This window comes from Phyllobates terribilis, unplaced genomic scaffold (assembly GCF_046119375.1).
Source record: "Phyllobates terribilis strain yellow unplaced genomic scaffold, ASM4611937v1 Scaffold_55__1_contigs__length_8800988, whole genome shotgun sequence".
Taxonomy (NCBI): domain Eukaryota; kingdom Metazoa; phylum Chordata; class Amphibia; order Anura; family Dendrobatidae; genus Phyllobates; species Phyllobates terribilis.
This window is the reverse complement of record NW_027362815.1, coordinates 2,075,613-2,090,812: the sequence shown is the minus strand read 5'-3', so window position 1 is coordinate 2,090,812 and position 15,200 is coordinate 2,075,613.

The following is a 15,200-nucleotide window of genomic DNA, read 5'->3' as shown; positions in this document are numbered from 1 at the left end:
AGGGCAGGACCGAGCTAGAGCGAGAGCAGGCTGGACGGAGCCAAGGCGAGAGCAGGACAGAGCGACAGCAGGCCAGAGCCAGGACGAGGGCAGGCCGGAGCCAGTGCGAGAGCAGGCTGGAGCCAAGGAGAGGACAGGCCAGACTGGCCAGATCTGGCGAGAGCAAGCAAGAGACTGGGCGACAGTAGGCCGGAGCCAGAGAGAGAGCAGGCAAGAGGCAATGCGAGGGCTGGCCGGAGCCAGAGCAAGGGCTGGCCAGAGTCAGGGCGAGGGCAGGCAGGAGCCAGAGCGAGAGCAAGCCGGAGCCAAGGCGAGAGCAGGCCGGAGCCAAGGTGAGGGTAGGCCAGAGCCAGGGTGAGGGCAGGTCAGAGTCAGAGCGAGAGCAGGCCGGAGCTAAGGCAAGGGCAGGCCAGAGCCAGAGAGAGAGCAGGCCGGAGCCAGGGCGAGTGCAGGCCAGAGCCAGAACAGGTCGGAGGCAGGGCGAGAGCGGTCCGGAGCCAATGTGAGGGCTGGCCGGAGCCAGAGCCAGGGCAAGCCGGAGCCAGGCCGAGGGCAGGCAGTAGCCAGAGCGAGAGCAGGCCGGAGCCAAGGCGAGAGCAGGCCGGAGTCAAGGCGAGGGTAGGCCAGAGCCAAGGCAAGGGCAGGCCGGAGCCAGAGATAGAGAAGGCCAGAGCCAAGGCTAGGGCAGGCCAGAGCGAAAGTAGGCCTCAGCCAGGGCAAGGGCAGGCCAGAGCCAGAGAGAGAGCAGGCCGGAGCCAGGGCAAGTGTAGGCCAGAGCCAGAGAGAGAGCAGTTCAGAGCCAGGGAGAGAGCAGGACGTAGCCAAGGCGAGGGCAGGCCGGAGCCCGAGCTGTGGCATAGTGGAGCCAGGGCGAGGGCAGTACGGAGCTAGAGCGAGAGCAGGCCGGAGCAAAGGCGAGAGCAGGCCGTTGCCTAGGCGAGGGCAGGCCAGAGGCAGAGCCAGGGTAGGCCAGAGCAAGAGCAGGCCAGAGCTAGAGCAGGCCGGAGCCAAGGCAAGGGCAGACCATCGCCAGAGCGAGAGCAGGCCTGAGCCAGAGTGAGAGTAGGCCAGAGACCAGGCAAAGGCAGTCCAGAGCTAGCGCGAGAGCAGGCCGGAGCCAAGGCGAGGGCAGGCCAGAGCGAGAGCAGGCCGGAGCCAAGGCGAGGGCACACCAGAGCGAGAGCAGGCCGGAGCCAAGTCGAGGGCAGGCCAGAGCGAAAGCAGGCCAGAGCGAGAGCAGTCCGGAGCCAAGGAAAGGGCAGGCCACAGCCAGAGTAAGTTTTGCTCTGCTCTGCTTGTCTACCGCATCTGTGGGTTTTGCTCTGCTCTACTTGTCTATCGCATCTGCGGGTTTTGCTCTGCTCTGCTTGTCTACTGCATCTGCGGGTTTTGCTCTGCTCTGCTTGTCTACCGCATTTGCGGGTTTTTCTCTGCTCTGCTTGTTTACCGCACCTGCGGGTTTTGCTCTGCTCTGCTTGTCTTCCGCATTTGCGGGTTTTGCTCTGCTCTGCTTGTCTACCGCATCTGTGGGTTTTGCTCTGCTCTGCTTGTCTAGCGCACCTGCGGCTCCGTTCCTGTGTCCCGTCTGTACTGGTCCCTATCCTGCCTGCGTTCCTACCTGCCAGTGCCCACCTGTCTGCATGCCAGCCGTGCCTGCCAGTGCCCACCTTCTGCATACCAGCCGTGCCTGCCAATACCCACCTGTCAACATACCAGCCGTGCCTGCCAGTACCCACCTGTCTGTATGCCAGCCGAATCTGCCTTTTCCTGCATTCCCCGGTGTGGGTCAACAGCTGTGACTGGGGTCTAGAGCAGGCTTGAGCCAGAGCGAGGGCAGGCCAGAGCCAAGGCGAAGGCAGGCCAGAACCAGAGCGAGAGCAGGCCGGAGTCAAGATGAGGGCAGGCCAGAGCAAGAGCAGTCCGGAGCCAGGGCGAGGGCAGGCCAGAGCAAGAGCAGGCCGGAGCCAAGGCAAGGGCTGGCCGGAGCCAGAGTAAGGGCAGGCCGGAGCCAGGGCGAGGGCTGGCCGGAGCCAGAGCAAGACCAGGCTGGAGCCAAGGCGAGAGCAGGCTGGAGCCAAGGTGAGGGGGCAGGCCAGAGCGATAGCATGCTGGAGCCAAGGCGAGGGCAGGCCAGAAACAGATCCAGAGCAGGCCGGAGCCAGGGCGAGGGCAGGCCAGAGTCAGAGCGAGAGCAGGCTGGAGCCAAAGCGAGGGCACGCCAGAGCGAGAGCAGGCCAGAGCCAGGGCGAGGGCAGGCCAGAGCGAGAGTAGGCCAGACAGAGCCAAGGCAAGGGCAGGCCAGAGCGAGAGAAGGCCAGAGCCAAGGTAAGAGCAGGCCGGAACCAGGGCGAGAGGAGGCCGGAGAAAGGGCGAGAGCAGGCCAGAGCGAGAGTAGGCCGAAGACAGGGCAAGGGCAAGCCAGAGCCAGAGAGAGAGCAGGCCGGAGCCAAGGCGAAGGCAGGCTAGAGCCAGAGCGAGAGCAGGCTGGAGCAAAGGCAAAGGCAGCCCAGAGCCAGAGAGAGAGCAGGCCGGAGCCAGGGCGAGGGCAGTCCAAAGCCAGAGAGAGAGCAGTTCAGAGCCAGGGAGAGAGCAGGACAGAGCAGGACGTAGCCAAGGCGAGGGCAGGCCGGAGCCCGAGCTGTGGCATAGTGGAGCCAGGGCGAGAGCAGGCTGGAGCCAAGGCGAGAGCAGGCCGTAGCCAAGGCAATGGCAGACCAGAGCCAAAGCGAGGGCAGGCCAGAGCCAGAGCGAGAGCAGCCCGGAGCCAAGGCGAAGGCAGGCTAGAGCCAGAGCGAGAGCAGGCCGGAGCAAAGGCAAAGGCAGCCCAGAGCCAGAGTGAGAGCCTGCCGGAGACAAGGCAAAGGCAGGCCAGAGCCAGAGCAGGCCGGAGCCAAGGCGAGAGCAGGCCAGAGCGAGAGCAGGCCGGAGCCAAGGCGAGAGCAGGCCGGAGCCAATGCGAGGGCTGGCCGGAGCCAGAGCAAGGGCAGGCCGGAGTCAGGGCGAGGGCAGGCAGGAGCCAGAGCGAGAGCAGGCCAGAGCCAAGGCGAGGGTAGGCCCGGGTGAGGGCAGGTCAGAGTGAGAGAAGGCCGGAGCTAAGGCATGGGCAGGCCAGAGCCAGAGAGAGAGCAGGCCGGAGCCAAGGCATGGGCAGGCCAGAGCCAGAGAGAGAGCAAGCCGGAGCCAGGGCGAGGGCAGGCCAGAGCGAGAGCAGGTCGGAGGCAGGGCGAGAGCAGGCCGGAGCCAATGTGAGGGCTGGCCGGACCCAGAGCAAGGGCAGTCTGGAGTCAGGGCGAGGGCAGGCCGTAGCCAGAGTGAGAGCTGGCCGGAGTCAAGGCGAGGGTAGGCCAGAGCCAAGGCAAGGGCAGGCCGGAACCAGGGCGAGAGCAGGCCGGAGACAGGGCGAGGCAAGAGCCAGAGCGAGAGTAGGCCGGAGCCAGGGCAAGGGCAGGCCAGAGCCAGAGAGAGAGCAGGCCGGAGCCAGGGCGGGGGCAGGCCAGAGCCAGAGAGAGAGCAGTTCAGAGCTAGGGAGAGAGCAGGACGCAAGGCGAGGGCAGGCCGGAGCCCGAGCTGTGGCATAGTGGAGCCCGGGCGAGGGCAGGACGGAGCTAGAGCGAGAGCAGGCTGGAGCCAAGGAGAGAGCAGGCCGTAGCCAAGGCAAGGGCAGACCAGAGCCAAAGCGAGGGCAGGCCAGAGCGAGAGCAGCCCGGAGCCAAGGCGAAGGCAGGCTAGAGCCAGAGCAAGAGCAGGCCGGAGCAAAGGCAAAGGCAGCCCAGAGCCAGAGTGAGAGCAGGCCGGAGACAAGGCAAAGACAGGCCAGAGCAGGCCGAAGCCAAGGCAAGGGCAGGCCAGAGCGAGAGCAGGCCGGAGCCAAGGCGAGGGCAGGCCAGAGCGAGAGCAGGTCGGAGCCAAAGCGAGGGCAGGCCAGGGCCAGAGCGAGTGCAAGCCGGAGCCAAGTCGAGGGCAGGCCAGAGCCAGAGCAAAAGCAGGCCAGAGCCAGAGCGAGAGCAGTCCGGAGCCAAGGAAAGGGCAGGCCACAGCCAGAGGTAGAGCAGGCTTGAGCCAGAGCGAGGGCAGGCCGGAGCCAAGGCGAAGGCAGGCCAGAACCAGAGCGAGAGCAGGCCGGAGTCAAGACGAGGGCAGGCCAGAGCAAGAGCCGTCCGGAGCCAGGGCGAGGGCAGGCCAGAGCCAAAGCAAGAGCAGGCCGGAGCCAAGGCCCTCGAGGGCTGGCCGGAGCCAGAGTAAGGGCAGGCCGGAGCCAGGACGAGGGCAGGCTGGAGCCAGAGCAAGAGCAGGCCGGAGCCAAGGAAAGGGCAGGCCACAGCCAGAGTAAGTTTTGCTCTGCTCTGCTTGTCTACCGCATCTGTGGGTTTTGCTCTGCTCTGCTTGTCTATCTCATCTGCGGGTTTTGCTCTGCCCTGCTTGTCTACTGCATCTGCGGGTTTTGCTCTGCTCTGCTTGTCTACCGCATTTGCGGGTTTTTCTCTGCTCTGCTTGTTTACCGCACCTGCGGGTTTTGCTCTGCTCTGCTTGTCTTCCGCATCTGCGGGTTTTGCTCTGCTCTGCTTGTCTACCGCATCTGTGGGTTTTGCTCTGCTCTGCTTGTCTACCGCACCTGCGGCTCCGTTCCTGTGTCCCGTCTGTACTGGTCCCTATCCTGCATGCGTTCCTACCTGCCAGTACCCGCCTGTCTGCATGCCAGCCGTGCCTGCCAGTGCCCACCTGTCTGCATGCCAGTCGTGCCTGCCAGTGCCCACCTTCTGCATACCAGCCGTGCCTGCCAATACCCACCTGTCAACATACCAGCCGTGCCTGCCAGTACCCACCTGTCTGTATGCCAGCCGAACCTGCCTTTTCCTGCATTCCCCGGTGTGGGTCAACAGCTGTGACTGGGGTCTAGAGCAGGCTTGAGCCAGAGCGAGGGCAGGCCAGAGCCAAGGCGAAGGCAGGCCAGAACCAGAGCAAGAGCAGGCCGGAGTCAAGACGAGGGCAGGCCAGAGCAAGAGCAGTCCGGAGCCAGGGCGAGGGCAGGCCAGAGCCAGAGAAAGAGCAGGCCGGAGCCAAGGCAAGGGCTGGCCGGAGCCAGAGTAAGGGCAGGCCGGAGCCAGGGCGAGGGCTGGCCGGAGACAGAGCAAGAGCAGGCTGGAGCCAAGGCGAGAGCAGGCTGGAGCCAAGGTGAGGGCAGGCCAGAGCGATAGCATGCTGGAGCCAAGGCGAGGGCAGGCCAGAGACAGATCCAGAGCAGGCCGGAGCCAGGGCGAGGGCAGGCCAGAGTCAGAGCGAGAGCAGGCTGGAGCCAAAGCGAGGGCACGCCAGAGCGAGAGCAGGCCAGAGCCAGGGCGAGGGCAGGCCAGAGCGAGAGTAGGCCAGAGCCAAGGCAAGGGCAGGCCAGAGCGAGAGAAGGCCAGAGCCAAGGTAAGAGCAGGCCGGAACCAGGGCGAGAGGAGGCCGGAGAAAGGGCGAGGCCAGAGCGAGAGCAGGCCAGAGCGAGAGTAGGCCGAAGCCAGGGCAAGGGCAAGCCAGAGAGAGAGCAGGCCGGAGCCAGGGCAAGAGCAGGCCGGAGCCAAGGCGAGGGCAGGACAGAGCCAGAGCGAGAGCAGGCCACAGCCAAGGCAAGGGCAGGCCAGAGCCAGAAAGAGAGCATTTCGGAGCCAGGGCGAGAGCAGGCCGGAGCCAATGCGAGGGCTGGCCGGAGCCAGAGCAAGGGCAGGCCGGAGTCAGGGCGAGGGCAGGCAGGAGCCAGAGCGAGAGCAGGCCAGAGCCAAGGCGAGGGTAGGCCCGGGCGAGGGCAGGTCAGAGTGAGAGAAGGCCGGAGCTAAGGCATGGACAGGCCAGAACCAGAGAGAGAGCAGGCCGGAGCCAAGGCATGGGCAGGCCAGAGCCAGAGAGAGAGCAGGCCGGAGCCAGGGCGAGGGCAGGCCAGAGCGAGAGCAGGTCGGAGGCAGGGCGAGAGCAGGCCGGAGCCAGATGTGAGGGCTGGTCGGACCCAGAGCAAGGGCAGGCCGGAGGCAGGGCGAGGGCAGGCCGTAGCCAGAGCGAGAGCTGGCCGGAGTCAAGGCGAGGGAGGGTAGGCCAGAGCCAAGGCAAGGGCAGGCCGGAACCAGGGCGAGAGCAGGCCGGAGACAGGGCGAGGCAAGAGCCAGAGCGAGAGTAGGCCGGAGCCAGGGCAAGGGCAGGCCAGAGCCAGAGAGAGAGCAGGCTGGAGCCAGGGCGAGGGCAGGCCAGAGCCAGAGAGAGAGCAGTTCAGAGCCAGGGAGAGAGCAGGACGTAGCCAAGGCGAGGGCAGGCCGGAGCCCGAGCTGTGGCATAGTGGAGCCAGGGCGAGGGCAGGACGGAGCTAGAGCGAGAGCAGGCTGGAGCCAAGGCGAGAGCAGGCCGTAGCCAAGGCAAGGGCAGACCAGAGCCAAAGCGAGGGCAGGCCAGAGCGAGAGCAGCCCGGAGCCAAGGCGAAGGCAGGCTAGAGCCAGAGCGAGAGCAGGCCGGAGCAAAGGCAAAGGCAGCCCAGAGCCAGAGTGAGAGCAGGCCGGAGACAAGGCAAAGGCAGGCCAGAGCCAGAGCAGGCCGGAGCCAAGGCGAGGGCAGGCCAGAGCGAGAGCAGGCCGGAGCCAAGGCGAGGGCAGGCCAGAGCGAGAGCAGGTCGGAGCCAAAGCGAGGGCAGGCCAGGGCCAGAGCGAGTGCAAGCCGGAGCCAAGTCGAGGGCAGGCCAGAGCCAGAGCAAAAGCAGGCAGAGCCAGAGCCAGAGCAGTCCGGAGCCAAGGAAAGGGCAGGCCACAGCCAGAGGTAGAGCAGGCTTGAGCCAGAGCGAGAGCAGGCCGGAGGCAAGGCGAGGGCAGGCCAGAGCGAGAGCAGGTCGGAGCCAAAGAGAGGGCAGGCCAGAGCGAGTGCAGGCCGGAGCCAAGTCTAGGGCAGGCCAGAGCCAGAGCAATGGGTATTAATTTCTTGAAATGCATCTCTTATGTAATTTTTCAAATCACTGACACTTTTTGGTTTTCGACTATAAACTTTGTCTGTGAGGAATGAAAAGTGGAATCTGATTGGTTGCTAAGGGCAACTGAGCCAGTTTCACTTAACACCATGTTTGATAAACCTCCCCCTTCATAACCTTATTGGACCACCCTATATAGTATGAGCCCCGGTTATCAACTATATACAATATGAGCTCCAACATAGCCCCCTATATATAGTATGAGCCCCATATAGCCTCTCTATAAACAATATGAGCCCTCACATAGCCTCCTATATACAGTATGAGCCCCCATATAGCCTCCTATTTACAGTATGAACCCCCACATAGCCTCCTACATTCAGTCTGAGCCCCCAAATAGCCTCCCACATTCAGTATGAGCCCCCACATAACCTCCCATATACAGTACGAACCCCACACAGCCTCCATATATACAGTGTGAGCCCCACATAGCCTGCATATACAGTGTGTCCCATATATATTGCCTCCTATTTACAGTATGAGCCCCAAATAGCCTCATATATACAGCATAAGCCCCCCATAGCCTCCTATATACCGCATGAGCACCACATAGCCTCTGTATATACAGCAGGAGCCCCCACATAGCCTCCCTGTATATAGTGTGAGCCCCAAGGAGCCTCTTATATACAAGATGAGCCTTCACATAGCTCCTATACACAGTATAAGCCCCCACATAGCCTCCTACATACAGTATGAACCCCCACATAACCTCTTACATTCAGTATGAGCCCTCACATAGCCTCCTAATCTAGTATGTGCCCCCACATAGCTTCCTATATATAGCATGAGCCCCACATAGCCTCTGTATATACAGATTGAGCCCCAACATAGCCCCCTATATACAGTATGAGCCTCCACATGGGCTCCTATATACAGTGTGAGCCCCACATAGCCTCCATGTATACAGTGTGAGCCCTACATAGCCTCCATATATAGAGTGTGAACCCCACATAGCCTCCATATATACAGTGTGAACCCCACATAGCCTCCATATATACAGTGTGTGTCCCAAATAGCCCCCAATATACATACAAATATACCATATACATGAAAAAAAACTATAACACATACCATATCATCATATGCATACTCATACTCATTAGGGCTTGTTCAAAAACACACCTACAGTGAGCTATCACACAATAAAAAAGCCTGATGTTTGTAGTGCATTTAATATTTACCTGTTGTCTTTTAGGCTACAGATGAAAAAATGCAGAAAAAAAAAGTAAATTAAAAAACTTTCTGGTTGCTGTGCACTCTGCTGATAGCACACTGTCACAGCATGGGTTGCGAGCACCCAGGACAAGACAAGTATATGCCCCCTAACCCGTGAACCAATAGCACTCCGTGAGTCCTTTCCAAAAGCCCAGTATTGCACGTGTATTGTAATTTAAGGAAAATACTGATGTAATTATACTTTGCAATTTCATTTCTTCATTTTTTTTCTGTTTTTTGCTGAAGTCATCTCTCGAATTTTAAAAATATAAAACGCAATACATTATTTTATTTGTATGCTTTCTATTTTCTTAATACATTTTTTATAGAACAATGTTATTACCTTAGCCCTATTCCTAGCCCTAACCATTAGCTTAATCCTAAACCAGTCTCTTGACCTGCTTGTAACACTAGTTCGGGTTAGTAAAAATGTAAAACTATAAAAGCAGCTCTATGTAATAAATGAAGACCGTGTTGAGTAGCAAAGCGAATGCCCACCCAACGCTATTTATGCAGAACGCAGAAGGGGAGATGAGTTTGCCAGTGGCTGCTGGTCTACATAAGCAAAGATGGAAATTACAAAGCTTAGTATAATGAAGTGAGCTTTCTCATATAAGTCTCTGCCTAAGCAGAGCACAACAGCCTATGGCAAACTCATCTCAAGTGGTTCCCTCTACGTAGACAGAGACGGGGACAACAGAAAATGAGTAGAGAATGAATGAACACTGCTTATATGCACTGCACATGAGTAGAGCTACCTTCAATAATGTATTGCTCATTTTCTGTCATCTTGGTCACTGCTTATACATAGCACTGAAGTCAAAATGAGTTTGTCATAGACTTCTGCGCTCTGCATAGACAGCAATCAAAACAAACATTTGTCATTTCAGCCGCTGCTTATGCTGAGTACAGCAGTGGATGAGAAATTCATCTTGTTTGCTTTGTTTGTAGCCACTCGATACAAATAATATAGAGATCTCAACTGTTTCTCAATAAGTACAATGGTCAGGTATGTAGTTCATTGATGTGGATAAATAATACAGCATATTGTTAAAATGGGCCCTAAAATCCTAAAATTATCTGTGAGATAATACTGAAGTGATGGAAATGGAAAAGATAAAGTTTCAACTAACTAAAAACAGTAGAACAAAAACAGATTTAATTTTATTACAACCCTTATATCAAACTGATAGAGTCCCATACTTATACTGTAGCATATACCTTGGAATCTTATTGGTCAGTTACTGATCACATGACCAGTTCCATCCAGGTGCCTGTGCGCTCAGTTGACAGTTGAGGAAAGTGACAGTTGGAGATGACTGGTGATAGTGAAGAAGTTGTCTGCGGACTGTGAGCAAATCGATGATATGGAAAAAGAGGAGATTGTAGGGAAGAAGAGAGAGAGAAAAAGAAGACACTTGGACTCATCGGCTGATGAGGAGTCTTCAATCAAAAAATCCAAATGGAGAGGAAGAAAGGGTAAAATAAAAGACTCGGGACGAAAGATGTCTCCCACCCCAGAGATGGAGCGAGTGGATGAGGACGTCATTGCCCAGAGTGAAGGATTGAAGAACAGAAGACATTTGGGCTCATCGGCTGATGAGAAGCCTTCTATCAAAAAGCCCCAAAGGAAGGGAAAAAAGAGGAAGAAACCAGACTCAGGACGGAAGATGTCTCCCACCCCAGAGATGGCGCAAGCAGATGAAGACATCATTGTCCAGAGAAAATTACCGAAGAACAGAAGAATCAGCTGGACTGTTCAGCGGAAGGAAAGACACCATCAATCCAGGCCAATAGCCAGAAGAAAGAAGACGTGGGAGGCTCAGGTAAAAAGAGAAATGTAACTAGTAATTATAGGGAACGTTATTGTGCATGTTTTATACCTCCACATGTAATCCAGGGATAAAGTCACCAAAATGATTCCAAATCTACCTTTATAATAAAAAATTACAAAAAACAGTTTTATATTTGAGCAGATGATTATAGTTGTTATAGGCAGTTTACCAATACAAAGTGGTCAGAGTTATCTGTTCCAAAATCATGGTGAAATGTTCTTATCATTGTGTAATGTCCAGGTTCAGTTCTGCTGAAATTTACCACAAGACATGGAAAATGCTGACACCTTTTCAAAGGGAATCTGGCAGCAGTTTTATGGTACCCTATGTGAGAGCAGCATGATATAGGGGCAGAGACCCTTCTACCAAGCATGTACTATTCATTGGATTGCATGGTATAATTTTGACAAAATCACAGTTTTCTCTGCTACAAATTTACCAGTTCTCTGAATGCTGAGCTCTGTATAACCCAGCTAACAACACTGATTGGCAGCTTTCTGTGTGTGTACCCTGTGCATAGTCAGAAAACTCCCAATCAGTGGTGGGGGTGGGGTTATACAGAGCTCATGAATATAGATAACTACCTGGCAGCAGTAGTGATAATCTCCTGCTGATAAAACTGTGATTTTATCAAAACTACAGCAAGCATCCCAATGAGTGAAACATTTATCTCTGTATATTATATATCTATATCTCTATATATATCTCAGATTAGGTTTCAAAACCTTGGTGACATAGTACCTTTAAGTGCTGCAGTGCCTCAAATAAAATAAAAAACACATACCTCCTGGAATAGCGCCATTCCAACCATGTTGGCACTGAGGTAAATATGAAGTGTTTTTACTTTATTTGGGGCACTGTAGCATTCCAGAAGGGGTTGACATGTAGTGGACAACCCCTTAAATGACTTTCTGCAGAAAACGGTCCCAAAAAGTTGCCAAATTTGTGCAAATGTTAGAATGTTGCAATCTCCTGCTCTACTCCCCTCTTATTGCCTCTTCCCACAATCGCATACAAGATGTCTCCAGTGCATCCCCCCTACTCTGGAAAGCTCTACCTCATCACATCAGACTCTCGCCTACTGTGGAAACCTTCAGAAGGAACATGAAGACCGACCTCTTCCGTCAAGCCTACACCCTGCAGTAACCACCGCTCCACCACATCGCTGCATGACAGGCTCTACCCTCACCTACTGTATCCTCACCCATCCCTTTGTAGACTGTGGCCCTCGCGGGTAGGGTCCTCTCTCCTCCTGGACCAGTCGCTAACTTGTATTGTTCATGATTATTGTACTTGTCTTTACTATGTATACACCTTCTCACATGTAAAGCGACAGGGAATAAATGGCGCCATAATAATAAAGAATAATAATAATCCTAGTGATACTTGTAAAGGATTGTCGTCTCTTTTTAGGTTTATTTCATGAGTATTGCAGTTGCTTCTCAGCACCGTACGCCGTACAATTAGAAATCCTTGTGTCTGCCTTGTGTACCTGCTGTAGCAGATGTGCCATGTCTGCGTTATCCGCCATATTGAGCTCTTCTCCTATATGGTTCCTGTAATGCGGAGCACATCACCCATATTGCTAGATTCTTATCAATTGTTCTTGATCCCATCTCCTGACAGCAGTGATAGATCGGTGACATGGAGCTGCTGTCCCCTGATGTATAATGTGGAGTCTCAGAGCATCATTATTTATCAAAACTGTTCATTACATTGTCTTTGTTGTCCATAGCAACCAACCAGAGCTCAGCTTTCATTTCTCAACCTGCTTTGGTAAAATGAAAGCTGATTTCTGATTGGTTGTTATGGGTAAATAGACACTCCTACTGTAAGGCTGTGTGCACACGATGCTTTATGCTGCTTTTTTTTTTTCAGTGCAGATTTGTCACAAAACCTGAAGGATTTCCAGATGTCAGCAAAGTGAATGAGAATCCTGAAGTCTCATTCACACGTTGCTTATTTGTGACTTGCAGATTTGGTGCAGACTTAACCCCTTCACGCCACTGCTAATTTCCGCTTTTGTGTTTCTATTTTTTCACCCCCTTCTTCCCAGAGCCATAACAATTGTTTTGTCCACATAGACATATGAGGGCTTATTTTTTTGCGGGACGAGTTTTACTTTTGAATGACACCATTCATTTCACCACTAGTGTACTGGAAAAAGGGAAACAATTCCAAGTGCAGTGAAATTGTGGAAAAAAAATGCAATATGACATTGTTTTATGGGAATTGTGTTTACATATTGTAGTAAAAATGACCTTGCAATATTATTCTCCTCATCAATACGATTACGGCAATACCCAACATGTCCAGTTTTTAATTATTTTAGTGGTGAAAAAATTCTGAAGTTTGGCCCCCCAAATTTTTAGGGTTGTACATAAAGTACTTTTTGCTGCTATTTAAACGATATATACTTCCCATATTCCTACTTATGTACATACCCTATGTTTGATTATATAGTTGTGGTATTTTACCACTAATGAGCATATTCATTCTACTGCCCTATCAATGGAATAACAATTATGCATATACTTACCCCAAGTGCCACCTTTGTTTGGGTACCCTTTGCCCATTTTTTGACTTTCATTATTATTTATTTTAATTCATAAATATATTCCATCTATATATCGTTGTAACGTGCTATTTCTCTTTGGCACAATTGTTCTTGGGCGCTCAACATTTATACTTTATTTTGTCTGTGGTCTAATTTTTGTAGAACTGCAGGGACTAAAAAAACGATACCACATATGTGTATTTTTTTTTAATATCTTTACTTTCAATGGGGCAAAGAGGGGTGATTTGAACTTTTTATTTTTTTACATTTTTTTAACCAACTAACAGCATATCAAACAAAGGGTATAACCATATAATTTGCATAAAAAACCCTTAACATGCAACCTTTATTAAAGATAATTAAAATTATCCATACAAAGAAATAATCTGAAGATCAAAGTGAAAAATAATGAATGTGCAGAATTAGTCTGCTCCTATTGTCCCCTATGATGATCATTCCTGACTGCAGGGGTTGGCACCCTAAATATAGTACGACAATGGCGCCCCCACTCACAAGTCGTCTATCCCTCAAAGTCCCTATAAGTCCCTGGAAACAACAGTGAGCAATAGATTAGGGCTAATATGATAATATAAACCTAGAAAATTATATCTATAAATTAGGCAACAAGAGTATATTGTAAAATATGTATCTCTTTATTAAATCGATTAAAAACACAAAACATGTTATACGTGTTATAAAAAATTATGTGGAGGGGAAAGAAAAGGGTGGAAAGGAATAAAATTATGTTACAGGGCGAAGGAGATGAGTGTGCACTCCATGCTACATACAGGGAATACCAATTCAAAAAGGTCAATATATGATAAATTGCATAGAATTTTATTATACATTACATCATAATCAAGTTTACACTGTGTTCCAAATTATTATGCAAATAATATTTTCTCAGATTTTCCCAAATTACCTATATGAATTGCAGTCATTGTAATTTTCCAGTCAAATAACTATTAGAGTACAATTGAAAGGTTTTTGTACAAACTGCCTATGATAACAGTATATTTTTAAAAAATAAAACACTCAAACTGCACTCAAAATGCATGTTCCAAATTATTATGCACAGCAGAGTTTTCAACCTTTTCATTTTAATAAAGAACAAAAAAATGGTCATTTTTGAAATTATAAGCATTAGCAGGTTATTACAAACTGAAATCAAACAGTTTTCAACTCAAAACTTTATTCTAGGTGATGTTACATTTGCACATAGGATCCCTTGTTCGAAATGAGCTTCTGAACTCTCTCGTCCATTGAATTTGTCAGGTTTTGGATGGTTTCTGCTTTAATTGTTTTGCATGAGGACAGAATACCCTCCCAGAGCTGTTGCTTAGATGTGAACTGCCTCCCGCCATCATAGACACTCCTTTTGATGATGCTCCAGAGGTTCTCAATGGGGTTGAGGTCAGGGGAGCATGGCTGCCACACCATAAGTTTGTCCCCTTTTATGCCCATAGCAGCCAGAGATGCAGATGTGTTATGTGCAGCATGAGACGAGGCATTATCATGCATGAAATGATCTCGATGGTCCAGATGGATGGAGTGGAGGATGGCTGGTTGATGGACACCCCATGCAAACATGGCTACGGCGCTAACAAGGAGGAGGTGGAGTAATGTTTTGGGCTGGAATCATGGGGAGAGAGATTGTCGGCCCTTTTAGGATCCCTGAAGGGGTAAAGATGAACTCCATAATGTATGCTGAGTTTCTCAAACAGCACTTCCTTCCATGGTTCAAGAAGAAGAACCGTGCATTCCGCAGCAAGATCATTTTCATGCATGATAATGCCCCGTCTCATGCTGCACATAACACATCTGCATCTCTGGCTGCTATGGGCATAAAAGGGGGTGCGTCTTATAGTCCAAATGTTGGGGAGGTATATACAATACAGACCAAAAGTTTGGACACACCTTATCATTTATAGATTTTTCTGTATTTTCTTGACTATGAAAATTGAACATTCACTCTGAAGGCATCAAAACTATGAATTAACACATGTGGAATTATATACTTAACAAAAAAGTGTGAAACAACTGAAAATATGTCTTATATTCTAGGTTCTTCAAAGTAGCCACCTTTTGCTTTGATGACTGCTTTGCACACTCTTGGCATTCTCTTGATGAGCTTCAAGAGGTAGTCACTGGAAATGGTCTTCCAACAATCTTGAAGGAGTTCCCAGAGATGCTTAGCACTTGTTGGCCCCTTTGCCTTCACTCTGCGGTCCAGCTCACCCCAAACCATCTCGATTGGGTTCAGGTCTGGTGACTGTGGAGGCCAGGTCATCTCGCATAGCACCCCATCACTCTCTTTCTTGGTCAAATAGCCCTTACACAGCCTGGAGGTGTGTTTGGGGTCATTGTCCTGTTGAAAAATAAATGATGGTCCAAATAAACGCAAACCGGATGGAATAGCATGCCACTGCAAGATGCTGTGGTAGCCATGATGGTTCAGTATGCCTTCAATTTTTAATAAATCCCCAACAGTATCACCAGCAAAGCACCCCACACCATCACACCTCCTCCTCCATGCTTCACGGTGGGAACCAGGCATGTAGAGTCCATCTGTTCACCTTTTCTGCATTGCACAAAGACACGGTTGGAACCA